Below are 5,718 nucleotides of genomic sequence, written 5' to 3' on the forward strand. Positions count from 1 at the left end.
GCTGTCACAAATAACTACCCCTCTCCCATCCTTGACACAAACCCATCCCACCAGTCCCTGCCCAGTTCTACCCCTTCCCCACCATATTCCACTCTGCCTTTATTCACTACCTGCAGCCAGGGCTTGCCACAGCATGTGGTGATGGCATCGGGCCTAGATGCCTTTAAAAGGGCATTGGACAAATTTCTGGGGGAAAAATCCATTACGGGTAACAAGCCATGATGTGTATGTGCAAAACTCCTGATTTTAGAAATGGGCTACGTCAGAATGCTAGATGCAAGTGAGGGCACCACGATACAGGTCTCTTGTTGTCTTGTGTGCTCCCTGGGGCATTTGTTGGGCCACTGTGAGATACAGGAAGCTGGACTAGATGGGCTTCTAGAGCCCCCCTCTAGAGTGGGGCTCTTCTTATGTTCTTATGTTCTTAGTGGCTGCTGGCGCCCAGCTACTGCCAAACACCACAGACTGCACTCAAAGGCATGTTGCATTTTGTGATGGCTGTAAAGCTCACTGCACCACCAGAACACAAGTTCTGGTGATGCAGGCCCATAGGATTATATGGAATTGTTGAAGAGCAGACTCAAAGTTTTATCATCCTCTTCTTCTTTTTCAGTCAGATGAACTCCACTATCCAGTTTATTCCCACTTTAAAAATGGGTCTGCAGGTAGGTCTTAGAGCCATAGACTGTAGCTACCTTAGTGCAACAGCCAAAGAAGAAAAAGTAATAAACTTTTTACAAGCTGTCTGTCCGCACAGGGAATAAGAGCTGTGTCTCTCCTGGTTCTAGCAGCAAGGAATGTAAAGGGGGAAAAATAGGAGTTTGCCACATTACAGCACTATAAAGAGATGATAGGCTGGATGAACACATGCATTTTATGCACATGAGAGAAGTGTTTCAGAAGGAAAAGCATTTCAGAACAAAGAAATGATTGTCCATAAAGATGACAGTCAACCCATCATGAAGAGAAAATGTTATATGGTACTATAGTTTCTAAAATGGGATGGTGCTGACAAGGACATTTAAAACTACAAGTAAATACTTGAAAATGTATCATGTCAGGTTGTATGTTATACATTTCCTACACAGGGATTTATTTGGAATTGTAGTAGTTTGAGAGCCCTTCTTCCTGGATATACCTGCTTGGCAGTTTTGAAGGGGATCAGTTACAGGTCCAGCCTTGTTACACACTGATTTTTTATACACGGATTTGACTCAACATGAATGGCTACTGCAAATGAGAAGGAATGTGCTGATCCCTGGAGAAGGGAAAAACACACCCCTTGAAAATCACAGTTTTAAAAACTGCTTTTTACTGTTGCAGAGAGACAGTCATACAAATGATTACAGGTATAACCTAAGTATCCACAGATTTTTCTATCTCAAAGCTTATGGGAAGGGCCCTTTAAATTAATGGAAAACAATTGTTTAATAATGCCATTGAGGGCAGCCGGCTGACAATCCATCAGTCATTCTCTCTGCAGGCTTCACTCCTCCCTTCCCCCTGAACACATGAAAGAAGGCTAAATGGCAGTGATTATCACTTTCTCCATTTTTCCCCCTTGCTGGTGCTCTTGGTGAAGGGAGGGATTGCTACCTCTTAGTGAAGCCTAAGTGCCTGAAGAGAAACTGATTGCCTCTGTGTGCATTACAAATGTGAGCAAGGCTGTTTTTAAATCACCAGAGCAAAAAGACTTTGTTTTTTAAATTGATTTGCTATAATCAAAATCAGGGGGATTTTGCCATCCACCTGAGTTCTTAGAACAGAACCCTCGCAAATAATGAGACTCATCTTGTGTGTATATATATATATATATATATATATATATATATATATATATATATATATATATATATTCAATGCACATAAAGCTATATGGTCCACATGCATTGCTGATTTCATCCTGTCCTAGCTTCTGACCAATCCATTCCATATGTTAATGTGGGATGACTTCTAGCAGCTCAGACTGTATTGCACTATTCATGCTTTCCACCCATGAAAATGGTACCTTCTGCCTCCAGAGATCTGCTTTCCTGTTTACTTGAGCTATGGCCCAATCCTAATCAACTTTCCAGTGCCAACGCAACTGCAATACAGTCCCAAATAAATGTTCCTTTATGGCTTCCGTGACTGCCCTTCCTCCCCAGAATGCAGCAAACACACAGTTGGCACAGCTACCTCAGCACTGGAAAGTTGATTAGGATTGGGCTGCCCACGCACTAAAATGACAGTATGGGAAATAAAATATGTCACTGTACAGGGGCTTCACCCAAAACTGAATATCAGGCATTTATAGTTGAACACAAGCCCTATTGTATTCAATTGTGCATTAAGAAACAGTTCACAGGTTAGTAATGAAGATGTCCATTCCCAACTGCACTGCAAGAAGGGTGGGCATGTGAATTTCCATGGTTCGGTATGACAGTGATGGCTCCTGCAGTTGCATGCCTGGATCAGGACTGCTGTCAGGGGTTGGCTGAGCTGATTAAGGGCCCACATCTGCCTGAGGGTAAATGCCCATCAATCCCTGAAGGGAAGGATGCCTACTGTTGCTGCTCCTACCCAGCAGAGCTAAGCAAGCACGCCAATCTCTCTTTCCAGCAAGCTTACTAGGCAATGGGAGTAAGGGGGTGGCAGTAGCTGATGCCACCCTTCTTTAGTGCACAGCAGCATTGTGTTTTTCAGACATGCACTGAATGGGGGAGGTTTGCTTCTGCTGTCTATCTCACCTATGAAGCTTGTTGCAGGAAGGGCCCAATGGGGAGACTTTCTCAATGGTAGTGGGTAGCAGCAACAGTAGATACCCCCTTCAGCACTGAGAGGAACAAGCCCGTCTCTGCTTTAGTTTTCCCAGCACAGACAATGGAGAACTCTTAGGCATGCATCCTGGCCCCCCACTTCATTCGTTCATTCGTTTTTCCCATTTTTATACCACCATTCCTTCAAGGAGCTCAGAGTGGTGGTACATAGTTCTTTCCCTCCTTTTGTCCTCACAACAATCCTAGGTGAGGATGAGAGATAGCCAATGGTTTCCCAGAAAGCTTCATGGCTGAGAGGGGATTTGGATCTGGATCTCCCAGGTCTAAGTTCAGTCCCAAACCATGACACCATCCTGGCTCATTCCCCCCATAGTGCCCAGTACCCAGAAAATTAAGTAGGAACTGTTGGGGTGAGGGAGGCAGCAGACAGCATGCCAAAGATGATGCATGCCGGAAGATCTTGTGCGGGAATTATCTTAGTGGCTGACTGGAGCATTCCTCAACAGTAATGCCCACCATCTTGAATGCCCTATAATGTAATGCATTTGTCACTACTGCTGCTGTCATCAACAGTGAAAGGCACATTGCATTATAGGAAATTCAAGATGGTGAATACTGGCAACTTTGCTGCTCCGCCACACCTCTGGAGGTCATTCCTTCGGGAGATCCACCTAAAGAACTTGACCAAGGGCCCCTACAGACCTGGGGCATTTGGTGGGCCACAGTAAGATACAGGAAGCTGAACTATAGGCCCATGGCCTGATTCAACTGGGCTGTTCTTATGTTCTGGTGCCACCCCTCATCTGGTTTGCAGTGTGATACAAATGTGCATGAACATGTTCAGTTGGATGCAATATGATTTCAGTGTGCAGTTCTAATCCAGTAAAGGAATGTACTTCTGCAGGAAATTCCCTTTGCTGGATTACAGTGACAGTATTTTATGCAAGCACTCAGTGATCATAAAAATAAGTTGAAGTGCAATATGGTGCCCTCTTCATTCTCCTATATTGGTCCCACAAAAGTCAATACACCTTGTCTAGAAGGTGTGAAATCAGCCTGGAAGTTCAGCTGCAGTTTATCTAAACCATGTCTCAGTTCCCTGTAGGAAAACTATGCATTGGAATACAGATAATGTGTCTCCACAGGTTTAAAAAATGCACATATCAGCATGGCTGTATGTTTCATAGTATAGTTTAAGCTTCTCTTTCTTTTTTGTATTCTGGCACTTGACAGTCACATAAACCAATAAAAATAAGATTGCGATTTTACAAAAGCTCACCTCTATGCCAAGTTCTCTTGAGACAGTTTTAAACAGCCCAGTCCTCTTGGGTCATCTGGTGAACTACCCTCCAATCTATTGATTCAAAGCTGCAATACTTTTTAAAAATTACTTAATTTATCTTTATTTATTGCAACATTGATAGCATTCAAATGGCATTAGATAATGGACTGTACAAGGTACCTTTTAAAACCTCTTAGCAAGATCCTATTGGGACTGGCATATAATTGAAAACATTTAACAGACGATTTCAGGGAAGGATGCCAGGAATGAACAAGAGAATCACATTTCAGTTTAAAATGCCAGACAAAAATCATTTCAAACAATCAGGACTGTAGCTGGGAGAAAAAGCAGGCTGGTATAATTTACATAGACGCTTTATTTTTTTATAACCTAAAATTATTTTCTCTCTTTGTTGCATTTGACATCTTACTAATGTCTCTTCTGAACTGTCTGACGTTCCCTTTAATTAAGTAGCAAGACACAACAGGCGACATGCTAGCACAGGATTACACCGTATACTGAGTATGCAAGAAGGATCAAGACCAAAGTGCCACTGAAGAAGAATGAAGCTCCCTAAAACCGAGCCAAATATGTGTTACTTTTTCCACACTTTGAAGAAGGAAAAACAATTCCCAACTCTGCATAAGTGGTAAATGTAACATTTTAAACCACTACTGTGAAATGGCGATGAGTGAATCCACCTACATACACGCGTGTACCTCTTTAATTACTGGGTCTTACCTTCTAAGAAAACCTTATTATGGTAAAGTGTGGGTCTGATTACAAAAATAATGGAACTCTGATCCAAACGGAAGCATGTGCAGCAGAATGAGTTGTGCATGTGTAGCCCCCAATTAGCCACTCCCAACTATTCAGCTGTTCAGTCAAATGGGAGATCTAAGCATTTGTTCCTAACACCAGATTAGTTATATTAAGAATATATTATATATTATTGCAACAACTGTTACCCTGCACATGCCCGATCTCATCTGATCTCGGAAGCTAAGCAGGGTCAGGCCTGGTTAGTACTTGGATGGGAGGCTTCCTGGGAATACCGGGTGCTTTAGGCTTCTACCATAGTCTTTCGAGACTGAAGGTTGCCAACCATATTATATATTATATTAGTTACATTAACTTATATTAGTTATATTAGTCAAGGCTTGGCACACTGTGTAACCAGCAATCACTGTATAACCATGCACTCCTTCCCTTGCAGACAGGGAAGTGAGCACAGACACTTGGGCTGGTATAATCCTGTACAACATGATAACATACAACAAATCCCACACCCATAGCTGGAACTGTGTATTTCAACATCTATGTTAACTCACTGACTGTTGGTGAGATCCACAGGTTACCACTTCATACATTTGCTTCAGTCAACAGATTCATGTACTCTGAATTTGTGGGCACAGGCTGCCCCAGAGCAAATGCACTGATACAAAATGAATGTATTTGCTCCACTGAACTGAATGAGAAAGCTCTTGCAAAGAAGGCACCTTTGTGTTTTCCTTAAAATTCTTGTACCTGGATCAAAGTGATTGCGGTTTACAGGCAGGGGGATATGCAAATGGGCTGGCACTTCTTGCCCTTGAAAAAAAACTGGTGAAAGGTAGTGTGGAAATCAATGTTCCAGTGACAGGAGAGCCAAGGAAGTGAGCATGAGTTTGTGCCACT

At 42.6% G+C, this 5,718-nt stretch overlaps 1 pseudogene; it reads left to right on the plus strand.

Moving 5' to 3' along the window:
• Positions 1-4,994: 4,994 nt before the first annotated feature.
• On the plus strand, positions 4,995-5,111 carry LOC136650256 (5S ribosomal RNA; annotated as a pseudogene).
• Positions 5,112-5,718: the final 607 nt, after the last annotated feature.

The sequence above is a fragment of the Tiliqua scincoides genome, chromosome 4 (assembly GCF_035046505.1).
Source record: "Tiliqua scincoides isolate rTilSci1 chromosome 4, rTilSci1.hap2, whole genome shotgun sequence".
NCBI lineage: Eukaryota > Metazoa > Chordata > Lepidosauria > Squamata > Scincidae > Tiliqua > Tiliqua scincoides.